The sequence below is a fragment of the Pseudonaja textilis genome, chromosome 1 (assembly GCF_049901715.1).
Source record: "Pseudonaja textilis isolate UNSWEBS1 chromosome 1, rPseTex1.2, whole genome shotgun sequence".
NCBI classification, from domain to species: Eukaryota; Metazoa; Chordata; class Lepidosauria; order Squamata; family Elapidae; genus Pseudonaja; species Pseudonaja textilis.
Window position 1 is genome coordinate 204,233,374 of NC_141990.1, and position 14,687 is coordinate 204,248,060.

At 35.7% G+C, this 14,687-nt stretch overlaps 1 protein-coding gene across 1 annotated transcript in view; it reads left to right on the forward strand.

The window, feature by feature from the left end:
- The window catches only part of LOC148127996 (low-density lipoprotein receptor-related protein 1B-like), a 363,162-nt gene that overhangs the window by 166,683 nt on the left and 181,792 nt on the right, over positions 1 to 14,687 (forward strand). The gene's annotated exons all lie outside the window — the stretch shown is intronic.

The window sequence follows — 14,687 nt, forward strand, 5'->3', positions numbered from 1 at the left end:
ATTACAGAGTAATAAGAGACAGCTCAGTTCGGTTGTTTTGTATGAGAGAAAGAGATTGAAGACAGTCCCTCCCCAATAGTTCTCAGAATACATGGTAGATGCAGATAGTAGAGTGCTTCAATTTGGTAAGATTCTGTCTATAGATGTGAAACAATAAAAAAAAAACCCTCAGCTTAGAAGTATCACCAAATATCTATCCTGATTTTGGGCCTGCCCATCTAATATTACATATCAATATAGCTTTCTCATTCCAGTAAATCTGAAATTTAGTTTGTTGTTGTTTTTTAGCTTTAATTAGCAGTTGTCCATGCCAATCCAATCACAATATTTTTGGTTATTGTTTCTCCTGTAATTGCTTCCTTCTTCAATCCATTAGCAATATCCCCTGTACTGACTCCATCTTGCTGCGAGACTTGTCAAATCATCATATTTTAAATCTTATTATCTCTTCAACTTAAGTCCTTCTACAAGTTACCCATCATCTCTCATTTTCCTGTGTACTGGGGTCAGCTATGCCATTTTCTGTGTCTTCCCTTCTGTATTAATCAGTGTATTTCTTCCCGCTCAACATTCTTTTATTCAGAATGTATATATTAAATTACCTTTTTGATGTTTCTTACTCATGTGTCAAATTCATTGCTCAAGTCTCTATCTCTCCCCTTGACATGTGTACCTTAAAAAAAGCAATGTTATTGCAATTGTAAATGACTATCATGATCAAATATTCAGTACTATATTCAATGTTGGAAAAGGTATTGAAGTCATATTTTTCAGATGACCTTCCATGCCTAGAAGGTTAGCCTAATATGATATGACAGAATGAATTGTATTATCAGTCTTACAAGTTTAAACATAAAACATGTTAGATATGAGAATAACTACACCGTATACTGTTTTGTAGTGGTAGCAATATAATACTTCAATCTGTAAACTATTGCCCATATTCCTTGAATAAGATCCTGAAATTATTTTAAAAATAATTTTATAGAATGTGTAAAACATCAGAAACAGGATTACTGCCTTCTCACCATGATTTTAAGAGGGGGAAAAAAACAATTTTCCTCAGGAAGCTACATGAAGTAAGAGCACACTCTCCTACCCTTTACAACATCAAGTTTACCAGCATTTATTGTTATTATTGTAAAAGGAAAAGTGTTCCTTTTATTAATATTTGTGAAGGTACTAAGGGGCAAAAGGGGTAAAACCTCATTAGAACAATAGATAATGATGCTTATTTGTTGTCCTAAACTTAAAGATAAACGTTGTTATAGAATATAAAGTGTAGGTAAATTGTCATTTAGAAGGGAAGGGAGGAGAGAGAAAAAAGGAAAAATGAAGATTAAAAGGAAAGTTTTGTTCAATACAACTTTATGCAAGATCTCTTCTTACTGTATAATATACCCCTAAACTCTATTTTTGTGCTTAGATGTATTTGTTCTATCCTTCCTTCCTTCCTTCCTTCCTTCCTTCCTTCCTTCCTTCCTTCCTTCCTTCCTTCCTTCCTTCCTTCCTTTCTTTCTTCCTTCCTTCATTCCTTCCTTGTTCTTTTCTTTTTTTGAAATAAGGGACAGTATAATGAAATTGCTATTTTCTTCATTATTTTAGATGACATTTTTTTAAAAAAATGGTGTTATTGATGAATCAAGGACATCCATCCCTTTCATCTTCATAAAAAATATCGTTACTTTATTTTATTAGAGATCTTCTGCCTTAAGACTTGGTACCTAGTTATATTAATGTGTGTTGCCTATTAAATATTTGTAACCTGCTCATATTTACTTTTCATTGTTGAACTGCATATTAGTGTTTTCTGTTTCAATAGCAAGTGATATAATGAACTGCGTTATTCCTTTATTTTTCAGTTTAATCATTATTACAAAGTTATTCTTAATTCTTACTGAATATATTCAAGCTAATGTATCAGCACTGATGATTGCTTTAAATTCACCAAGCACAGGAAACTACAATGAATATAATGAAAAATAATTGATTACCTTGTTTAATTGACACTTTCTATGTAATTTAGCCTGAAATAGCTAGACATTTAAGTTTAGGCAGAAGAAGAAAAAATAAAATTTATATTCAAAATAGGAAATTCAGAAGATATTGAAAAAAATCTGATAATATTTAGAAAGATTATATAAAAAAGAAACATACACACTGTCTTATAAAAAAAACTATTTTACAGAAACACAGAGATATAAAATCAAATGCCAATCATGCATTTATTCACAGTTTTAAATTCTGTTTGCCAAATTGCAATTAAAAATTCATCTCTTGCACTGTAAGGGGAATGCTCACCCAGGCAAGTATTTTAACCTTAGCTTTGTTCATGAAATGCTTTAAACAAGTAATCAATAATTTGAAGATGACCTTAACTATAAAATGATACTGCAACAGTCATTGTGATTGTAATAAGACTCACCCCTATATACTTGAGGGCAGCAAAAATATTTTGGAAAACAATTTCAACTAAGTACTTATTTCCCATTATCAGATAGAAAATGTTTAAATACAGTTATCTATATGTGCACAACAATACTCCTTCATCTATATTAATTCCACTTGAGGTTTCAAAAGAGTGATTAAAATGTGGTACAATATTTCAGTTCTTTCTGTATGTATTTATATATGAATAATACTTCAAAAAGGAAAACTTAACATCTAGAATAGGGGTGTCAAACTCAAGCCCTGGGAGCTGGATCTGACCCACATGGTATTTAGATCTGGCTCGCGGGGCTACCCTGGAAACAGTAAAGGACTGGCATGAGGTGCCTCTGCCAGCAAAAACAGAGCTGGGGAGGGCCATGGGCGACCCTCCCGAGTTCCATTTTCATTGGCAGAGGGTTGCAGGAAGCCACTGCAGCTGAGCATGCAAGGCAGTGGTGGGATTCAATTTTTTTTTTACTACCAGTTCTGTGGCCGTGGCTTGGTGGCCATGGCAGGGGAAGGATACTGTAAAGTCTCCAGTCAGAGGTGGTATTTACCAGTTCTCCGAACTACTCAACATTTCTGCTACCGGTTCTCCAGAACTGGTCAGAACCGTCTGAATACCACCTCTGATACAAGGGTTGTGGGTGGCCCTCCCAAGCTCCGTTTTCTCTGGCAGAGGGTTGCAGGAGGCCATTGCAGCCAAAAATGGAGCTCAGGAGCCTGTTTTCATTGGCAGAGCACACAGGCCACCACAGGCTCCCCCAACCCAAGTGACATTGATCTGGCCTTGCCTACCCCATCCCTCCAAGGTCAAACACAACACCCCTGATCTAGAAGGAGTTTTGTTAGGAAAAACAAGATTTTTCTTCAACACTTTGAAGAAAACTATGCCAGATCACGAGCATTTGAAAGTCTCTTTAGATTCAGGCATACTTTACTATGCAGTATGAAGCATCATTGCTTGAGAAACATAAACTATCTTTGGATCCCAAGTGTGATTTTTAGGTCACAGCCCTAATTACACTTCCCTGAAAGTTTAACTTCACTGAACTTGGTAGAACATTTATTCTGAAAACACTACAGAGTTGAATAGTTCATTGTCTTCAATTTCATTTTCTTTTATCTTTTATTCCATGTCTCTTCCAAATGATCCATCGTGGGTGAAGTAAACCTATAGAATAATCTGGAGTTTGTTCAGGTTTATTACTGACTGCTTCATTCTAAACCATACTTTAAAGGTGTGAAAGAAACTGTTATAAACCAAACAGTGAAACAAAGAAATACTGGGATATTGAAAGAAGTCTAAGACAAAGAAACACAACAACAATGACTTTTTAAGATCTGTCAGGCTGCACATTAAAAGAAACTCTCTTTGTCCTGAGGGAGCCTGATAGAAATGTGGTCAGTCATTGTTCTTTAAAGTGTCAGAAGAGAGAAAAGAAAACTTCAAAAGGTTCAAAGATTTTAAAGAAAGTTGGGACGGGTCTCTAAGATTACTGTAACTTTTAGTGCCTGCTCCCTTTAAAACTTAATTCATTACAAGTCTGGCTTGCATTCCAAAAAGTTCCCTGTTATTGATCAATAAAGTTGAATATACTTCACATCAACAGTTTAAGAAAATAAATTTATAAATCACAGACTAGGGATTGCTGAGAAATTTGCAATGAACAACATTACTTCAGCAACAGAGTGGTCAATGTCTGGAATACTCTGCCTGATTCTGTGGTTTCTTCCCCAAACCCCAAAAACTTTAACCTTAGACTGTCTACTATTGACCTCACCCCTTTCCTAAGAGGTCTGTAGGGGGCGTGCATAAGCGCACCAACGTGCCTACTGCCCCTGTCCTATTGTTTCTTTTATTTTTTATTTTTCTTATATGTATCCATGTATTCATAACTATGTTTTTACTTATACCTATTATCTTGTAAGCAGTTGACAAAATGAATAAATAGGTAAATAAATAAATTGCTTGAAGAAACAATATGGTTCTTGATTAACAGCAGAGATTCTGCCTGGGACTAACTACAGCTGGAGTGGTAAAGTGATTAAGATGTTGGACTAGGACCAGGAAGGTGTGGGTTTAAGTCCACCCTCAGCCTAGACACTCAATGAGTGATCTTGATCCAGATATTCTTACTCAGTGCAACCTACTTGGCAGGAATGTTGTTGCATAGAAAAATTGGAGTACACTGTGCTATACATCCTTCCCTAAAAACCACAATATAATATAATTTATAGCGTAGCATGGCATAGCAATAGTATAGTATAGTTTAATATAATCTATATTTATTATACTACATCTACTACATTATATTTATTATGCAATATCAAGTGAACCTGAGAAGACTAATGTAATTTTTCATGATTCCATTTTTATAATGATATAATAAAAATGTATGAAGTGATTTGAAAAAAATACTCCCAAAACATATTTGAGCTCCCATGAAACTCCTCACATTTCAAGCCAAATCAGATAGAAAGTTTGGAGGAGGTAATATTTCCTTCATTTATCATCAAAATCAGCTGCTGTAATGTTTTTCACATCTCAGCATTCAGCTGATAACAAAAACAGTTGAGAGGTGTACAATAAGTTAAGCTCCTTGGAATACTTGCATAGCTAAATGCTTCCCACAAGCTCTTTATACATAAGGAATTTACCTGTCAAACATGTGTGTTAAATGATTTTTCCCTGATATTCTATCTTTCACAGGAGGGGAAATTTAGATACTGAAGAGGCATGCTATCTCTCAAGTGTGTTTTAAACTGAAGATGCAGATTGGGTAGTATCCTAATTAATATATCCTTTCTTTCCCCTCATAAACTATCATATGCAAAGTGAGCAATTATAGACCAGCAAACTTTTCCTGATGGAAACGTTCTGTCTATCACTTATTCCCTTCATTCCTGTATGGTTAATTTTATAGTTTTCACAGGAGTCATTTTAATTAAATCCTTCCTTCGCCAAAAAGTGAGATACAAATGTCATGAAAAATGTAATATTTCTCTATTATTTTCCAAAATAACATAAAAATGCTAATCAAAGTTCAACAATGTGTAAACACTCTCCAGTTAAACCTTTGCACATTACAATAGACATAGGTTTTGTCAGGGGCATTCTTCAAAAACACAGATTCACATATTCATATTTGATGTTTGCGGAGCATAAAATCTTTGTGGTCACAGTCTGAAGTTATGTAGCATGGCTAATTCTTTGAAATCACTTGCAGAATTCATTATGTTTGCAGATATCAATCTTTTCCCTGTGAAAAAGTACAAAACAAAGAAAAAGAAAGGGAAATTATTAATTCTTATGTCTGAGTGCAGCACAAGGGCAAAATAGACTGTGAAGGTAATCTACAAAACTGGTAACGATAGTGCTTAGCAAGATAAAATTGGATGCAAAAAATTAAGGAGAAGTTACAGAAAAGAGAAACAATTAAAGAAAGATACGAAGGTGGAAATACACAGGGGAAATTTTGAGTGATTAATTATGAGAGAGTTGGATTTAAACACTGAAATTGGTTCCTGAAACATAGTTCTCCAAGTTAAGCTTAAGTGGCTTTCATGCAGAGAAGTAGGGAGATTAATTCATCAAATTATAAGCAGTATTAGAAGTCTCCCATAGAATTTCAGCAGAAACAAAAAGAAAAATTGGAGGTGATTGAAAATAAGTTTTCATCATAGATTGCTAGAGCTAGATCATTTGGGGGGAGTTGCTTTAATTAAGTGGTAGAAAAGGAACTGCTCCCCTGCTTTCCTGCCTCATAATAATTGTAGGGTTCATAGAGTGCACAAATGGAAGAAATTAAACTTGGGACAGGCAATGAAACAGATCATGCTTTTAGATCATACTTGTGTTTAGGTTAGGTTTTGCAAAAATCTCTAAATTTGGAGATCTTTTCTGTACAACATGAGTGCTGGCTGGCAGGGATGAGAAGATGGACTTTTTCTACAGTGGTCCCTGCTCAAAGGATCATCCTCCCTTTGGGGGATTAGAATGGCTCCAACCCTGTTAGCCTTTCATAAGATCCTAAAAACCTGCCTATGTTCTTGAGTCTGAGGTGCTGAATGTGTTAAGGGCCCTGTTTTCTGGTTGTATTGCTAACTAGCCACACACAGATAGTCCCTAACTTACAACAGTTCATTTAATGACCATTCAAAGTTACAACAGCACTGAAAAAGTAACTTATGGTCATTTTTCACACTTGCAGCACCTTCCATGGTCACATGATCAAAATTTGGATGCTTAGCAACTGGTTCATATTTATAATGGTTGCAGTGCCCCCAAGGTCTCGTTATCCTCTTTTGCGACGTTCTGAAAAGCAAAGTCAGTTGGGAAGCCAGATTTACTTAACAACTGTGTAACTAACTTCACCACTGCAGTGAATTATTTTAACAACCATGGCAAGAAAAGTCGTAAAATGGGGGCAAAATTCACTTAACAAATGTCTCACTTAGCAATAGAAATTTTGGGCTCGATTATGGTCATAAGGTGAGGACTACCTGCATCTTGGCTACTATGTATATTTAGTCTGGATGTTTTTATTTTGTTGTTTTAAAATGTTTTAGTGGCTTAATTGCAATATATTTTTTTGAATTGTAAGCCATCCAGAGTCACCGACTGAGATAAGTGGCTTTAGAAATTGAATAAATAAACAAGCAAACATATTATACATGCCAAATTGCTTGAGAAATTGCTTTAAACCAACAGGTAAAATTCTAAAAGCCTATAGCTTTCCTTAGCTGCCTGGCAGGAAGCTGATTTCTCAGTAATAGAGATAAATGCTCTTGTATCTATATAAAATACACTACTTATCTTTAGTGAAAAATTTAGGCTGAAATATATGAGATATATGAGGAATAGAAAAATAATAATAATAATGAAAAAAATGAAGTGTAATGATTGGTGGAACATTTTACACACAAACACCCCAACACACACACACACACACACACACACACACACACCAACACACAAGGCAGGATAAGAGCAAGCACTTGCCAGGAAAAGGAAGATGTTAATCTTCCAGTTATAGCCAGAGATGGTATTCAGCAGGTTCTGACCAGTTCTGGAGAACCAATAATGGAAATTTTGAATAGTTTGGAGAACCAGCAAATACCACCTCTGACTGGATTTACAGTATCCTTCCCCACCCACACCCACCAAGCCACACCCACAGAACCGGTAGTGAAAAAAATTGAACCCCACCACATTTTAGCAGTCAAGGAGATTCAGAAAGTGGCACTTGCCAGAATGTATCTATAGCAACCCAGCCCCAGTTTAACCAGAATTTGATGTTAAAGATATATTGTAAGCCCCTAAGGCTTAAGAACATGCAAGTTCAGTGTTTTAAGATCTCAGTTCGTTTTGAATCAATGCTGAAACAACAATGTTATAAAAACTGTATATCTTTTGTAGTATCCAAGCATTGAATGTTGCTTCCTGGAGTCTGGGTTTTTGCTATTCATTCTGACTATGCTGTAACCTTGGACTGTTTTTTTTTAGTTCATCACAACTCTCTAAAAACATCTCCACTTTGATTAAGCTGATATGATTTCTTACAAGTATTATGTTTCACAATTTTATTCAGAATATGGAGACCTGATATTATATTTTTTTTCCCATGATGCTGCTACATTTATCAACTTCGCCTGACAATATATTTGTTTTTTATCAGTTTTTCACGATCTTTCAAAATGCTTTTATTTTGATCTCCATACTCTCTTGTTAATTCAAAAAGAATCTGTGGAATTGCTTTATGCATTATTTACATTTAGAGGACCATAAGTCCTGAAAGGTAATTTAGAAACTTTTTAGCTAATTAACCAGCAAAGAAATAAATAGGTTGCAAGAATAGTTTATTCAGTAGCAAAATCCACTGGGACTGGCAGTTCATCTAAAGCACCAACAACTAAATCTTTGTGGTTACTAAGTCTAAACTGCATCTGTTTTATTATCTTTCTTCGGCTTGGCTTGGCTTTAGAGAAGGGGTATCAAACTGGATTTCTTCGAGGGCCGGATCAGCATTGTAGTTCTTCTCTGCAGGCTGGGGGGAGAGTGGCGGAGTGAGACAGATGCCTCCTGCAGCACCCTGCAGGCCAAAATAGGGTCCGTGCGCAGCTCCCCTTAGTCTTATTTTCACCCTCCATGGCTTCCTGCAGCACTCTGCCAGCTGTTTTTGGGCCCATTTTGGGGTTGGTTTCTTGGGCTGTTTTCTGACCATTTTTGACCTATTTCAGTGCATTTTCAGCCTGTTTTCAGCCTGATTTTTGGCCTGTTTCCAACCCTTTTTGGCCCATTTTCACCAGTTTTGTGGCCTGTTTTCAGCCTTTGGGGGCACCTTTCTAGCCTGTTTTGGGCCTGTTATTTGGCCCATTTGGAGACCATTTTTACACCTTTTTAGGGGCATTTCTGGTCCATTTTCCAGCCCATTTTCATCCAGCAGAGTGCTGCAGGAGGTCATGAAGAGTGAAAATGAGGCACAAGGCATGAATTTTCCAAAGCTTGAGTGTGCTTGCATAGGATATTTTATTTACTTTTGGAATTTATAAAAATAAAATAGAAATTCATAAGGAAACTATTGCAGGTTCATTGTTGTTGACAGTAAGAATAAGAACATTACCGAAATGAGTCACAGTTCAGGTATTTGGATCTTTAGTTGTAGAGAAGAGGGAAACTGGTAAATCTACACCACATCTATTCAGTGGATTTTACACTCTACAGAGGCAAAGATTATAAAGCATTTGTTATGTCTGTGGAACTGGTTGGAGTTCCCAACCAGGTCCGCTGTTTGAGCGGGAGCATCAGCCGCTCCCATTGGCTGGCTCCGTTTGACAGTCGGCTATAAAAGCCGGCTGTCGAGCAGAGCCAGCCCCGTTGTCGCCGGCTAGTCTGCCAGTTAGCAAGCAGACGCGACAACCCTTTATTCTCTGCAATAAAGCCTTGTTCGTTGTACGCTCTGGTTCCTGCCTCTTCCTTACCATCGCTCTACAACAGCATTCATGCTTTACTATATGCCTATATGCTACATTTTATATGTCTCCATTTTATACTTAATGGATCAGTGCTGCTTCCAATGATATATCCTACTGGAACTGTACATAAACTGTTAATTCATATTCAGTACAAAATTAAGTATAATAGCAGGTTATGTTGAAGGAGTCATAAACTCTTCCATGCAAGTCATGAGCACTTTGTATAATACTTCAAACTTGCAAAAGACCAACAATGATAATATGTCAATGCCTTATGTTTTCTCAAAAGAGAAGCTTTTATAATGTTAGAAAAATTTCCGATATAAAATTCATCAATTTTGTAAAACATTTCAACATTATTATAAATGTGCCTACAAAAGATTTCCCTCCCTGCTTATTGAAAACAAACCCATCCATAGTAACTAGAATTTTTATAACTTCATTTGTTTCTAAATATATTTTTTTTAAATTAAAATGTTTTATTTTTAATAATTTTTTAAAAGCTCTTCCACAACACCTCTAATTTTCTTGTCATGTTTTTGATGATAATTATAAATCGTTCTGACACATTTTGTTTTTAGAGTTGCAAGAAAGAATGAAGACAAACTGAAGTTCATTCAATTCCCCGAACTTGTTTTCTGCAGCATAGATAAAAGGACTCAAATTTATTTTTTCTGGGATGCTGCTAAATTTTGAACATTTCCCAGTCGTTTAAATGAAGGCTTACTGATAAATTAAGCATCCTTGAAAATGTCAACTCTAGTGTACGGATACACTGTAAACATTTTTTGTTACAATATACTTGTAATATAACAGTCACAAGAATCTTGTTTTCCTTCATAATCCACTTGGAGATGGAGTGATATCTGCTTTCTCTAAACCATAGGAAAATGTCATGTGGTTTCTTTAGGATTTGCAAATCTGGAGGGAAAAAGTTATATTATTTCTTGTGCCAGAAGAAAGTTGTTGCCAATCATCTTTGATGCAAGAAAAACTGAGGATGTTCTTACCCAAAGGAAATGTTGTCTTGTCCAGCTGTAAATGCCACTACAACTGTGAGAAGAAAGGTTTTCAAAATGCCACTGGTGATTTTTTTAAAGCTATGGAACAATTGTCCGGTCATCATCCTACATTATTCTTATGATACTCCTGCTCTAATATACCCAGACCTGTGAATAATTCTGATGCCAAAGCACTACTAGACTCTTGTCTGATTTTAATATGAAGACATTAGTTACCAGGAAAGATAATAGCAACAGAAATAGCAGTTAGACTTGTATACCGCTTCACAGTGCTTTTACAGCCTCTCTAAGTGGTTTACAGAGTCAGCATATTTCCCTCAACAATCTGGGTCCTCATTTTACCCACCTTGGAAGGATGGAAGGCTGAGTCAACCTTGAGCCTGGTGAGATTCGATCTACCAAATTGCAGGCAACTGTCAGTCAGCAGAAGTAGCCTGCAGTACTGCACTCTAACCACTGTACCATTATTATATATTAAATAAGTTATATCTATCTATCTATCTAGATATGGAGAGAGAGATAGGGAGGGAGATAGGGAGAGGGAGGGAGGGAGGGGAGAGAGAGAGAGAGAGAGAGAGAGAGAGAGAGAATAAAAACCAAGATTGGAGAGTACTACTCTAGAGAATTAATCTAAACTGGCAAGGTTGGGTTTTGCTAGCTGTTTGTTGTTAGGTCTGCTCCCTATGGATGCATTACAAATTCTCTAGCTGCCTCTGCTGAGAAGGGATTTTAGATGGCCGTACTTTCTATTCCTTTTGTTACTTTAGTAGTGTGCCATTTTCCCTACTCCACAGGCTACATCTGGGTGCTGAGAAACTCAGCAGCATCCCTGCTTTGAGCACTATTCAGGTGGGAACTGTAAGGTTGCTGAGGTGAGTTTCACAAGAGTTTAATCTTCTTTCCTTTGTTAGCCCTACTGACAGTCACAGAAGAAGGAGTAGGCTTCTGGGTGAAATCAGTGATATCTTTCCCAATGCTGAGGAAAGGAATATGCATTCAGGGAATTTGTCAATCCATGGGTTTCAATCAATTTGTCCAGTTGTGAGAACATTGTTTCTCAACCTTGTTGTTGAACTAGATTGCAGCTTGGCTATTCGGACTTGTCTTATGCTGAGTAGTTGTCTGCCTATCCAAGGAGTTGAGGAATGAAGCTATGAGGAAGAACTATTCTTTCGTAAGATCCTAAGGATCTGTCTCTGCCAGTTGGCCAGTAGACCAACAGCACCATAGAGATGATTGGTCAAGTAACAAAAGATCCCACCTCCCCAACTCTTCCCCCACCCTCTCCACATGTTCTTGGTTTTTAATGTTTGCTTTTAATTTATTATTTATGTTCTAATGTGTGTACAGTATATCTTTTTGACTGTTAGCCACCCAGAGTTATTTTATGGTAAAATGGGCAGACAATAAATTTTATAAATAAATAAACTCATGCTGATCTTTCCATACTATTCTATGGATTTTTTAAAAACAAAAATTCTTAACACTGAAAATGGGATAGATAGCTAGATAGCTAGATAGCTAGATAGCTAGATAGCTAGATAGATAGATAGATAGATAGATAGATAGATAGATAGATAGATAGATAGATAGATAGATAGATAGATGTGGCATAAAATAAAAAATAGGAATTATATTTTGACTAGCTCATGTTTGAGGGCATCATGGGGAAGGAAAGACATTCAGAGTCTTTCTTTCTTTCCCCTGCTTTCAGATCTTGGAAAGGAGAAAGAAACAAGCAAGAAAGGGAGAGGTGGTATCATAGTTGGAGCCCTGTCTGTTGCTTGGAATGAGAAGTTGCTCAGTCCTTTAAAAAAAAGGCAAATTAATAGCCCTATCCTAAGTAAAAGGTTATATGCAAACATAATATTGTTTCTCTTGTTCAACTTGTACAACTTAATGATGTTAAAGAAAATCATTGTACATTTTACAAGGGAAGCCATAAAAAAAATAGTCCAACGTATATCTTTAGATTGACTTCAAAATAAGCATAACAGAGCTCAATTGAGCTTTCTGTAAGATATATGGGCAGCTTAGCAACAAATCCACTCAGAGGATGAGTAGCATTTGCTACTTTTCATTGTTTGATCAATTCATGTTAACAAGAATTAATGTTCACCTTTTATGGTTCACATGACAACTTCTTCCACGAGAATGAGATATTGGCCTGTGGTTGCTTCTTGTCAGGTGAAATGCTTTGTCCACTTAGGCTGATAAAGAGCCACAGACAATTTGCCATAGTTTATGAGTTACTTCTTTTCCATCCATCTTTCAACCATGGCAAAATGGCACTTCTTTTTCCCCTTAGTCATAAAGTAAACTTTGGAGAGGAAATGTCAGTCACAAGAAAGCAGTGATTACTGCAATATGATCATTTTATTGGCAGGGACTTTAAAAGGCTACTGTCTAACTGTATTATGTTAAAATAATGGCATTCCTCTCTGAGAATATGATCACTTTGAAGAGATAGTGAAAGGCAACCGCTGTACAGACATTTGAAGTCAATGGGATTATACTGAAATTTGAACATATCATATATCTATGCAAGTGACAAGCCTAACAAATTTGTTTTAAGTTTCCAGAGCAAAACCTGCAGTTTAGTGTTCTGCTAATAGTCATCTCATAACTTCAAACTCTGGATCAGATTTGTTGCAAGGTTTTTATTCATATAGACCTATTCTGATGTGCAGGGATTTTCATATTCACCATATCTAGAGTTGGATCAAAACACAGTTTAGGGATACATTCAGTGGTGGGATTCAGCCAGTTTGCACCAGTTCAGGAGAACCAGTTGTTAACTTTCTGAGCAGTTTGGTGAAATTGTTGTTGGAAGAAATCATTAGGGCAGAGAACCGGTTGTTAAATTATTTGAATCCCACCACTGGATACATTATATTTTCAATCCTCTCTTCCATTCCATTCACAACCCAGGCTGCATTCTTCAGGGGTTTGATCTGTATTGACAAAAAATATATATGCTTTTTCAGAACAATATTTGGCAATTCAGGTTGTAGAGTTTGGAGGCTGAGATTCATATCAGCACAATTAAATTATTTAAAGTTATTCCATGCAAACTTTTTAACTCTTTCTCTTGTATTAAAATGCCAATCTATACAGAACCTTCTTGCTTACAATTCCTGAAAAAGAACTTTGCCTTCAAAGGGACAGTATGTATTATTTAATTCTTGCTGGGGTTTCATAACTAAGTGAAGAATCCAGCTTTGGCTATCCCTTTAATCTGAATTTTGGTTACAACCTGCTCTGTAATTGTTGTATGTTAAGTTACATTACATGAGATGATCTTCCATTAGCTATCATAAAAGTTAGCTAAAATGATGCCATTGTTCATTAATAGGGATATATTCTACGGAAGACAGTCATCTAGAAAAAAAACATTAAATTGTTAGATACTCTATTCCCATTTTTAATTCTTTCTCAGAGAGACAGCAATAGAATTAACATATGACTTGAATCACCATTCAGTCTTTTTAATGAGCAGCTTGATCATAATAAAGCTGAAAGTATTTTGATTGACAAAAAGAACAAAACATCCCTAGGCAAATCACTGCATAGAACAAAGATAAGCTGTTGTTAGACTTTAAATGTTAATTACATTATAGTGCTTACAAACTTAATAATGTATTATTATTATTATTATTATTATTATTATTATTATTATTATTATTATTATTATTATTAGTTTTATTCAGCTGGGCTAATTATGGTATTAAGAGTCCATTTTCCAGTTTAGCTTTTAATTTGTCACAGTGGTGGATTTTTTTTTAAAAAAAATGCTCAATCAGGTTGATATTTGTGTAAAAGTTTATTTTTCAAGTGCTACATTTTCAAATCATCAACAAACAGTCTGGTACTTTACAATTTCACTATTGAACTGGTCTTACTAGTATTGTTGTTTTTGTTTCTTTCCATAATATTCCATCTGAATCTTCGTGCCTGTATCTTAAATCCATTATTTGTGGCCCTATACTCTTAGAACAGCATAAAGCAGGCAGACCTTCTTTCTGAATTACATGTTTTCAGGCATTGGAATGGTTTTGGATAGTAAGATGGGTGGCAAATAAATTAATTAAATAAATATTTGAAATTTGCTATCATAGCTCCCTTTATCCTTCCCTTTTCAAGGTTAAACATTAACAACAGTACCCAATAACACCTCTGATTATTGTCATTGCCCTTCTCTGAATTTGTTCTAGTTTGTTGGAGATAGGTATGTCTAATTTAATGAAGAGAAGAATT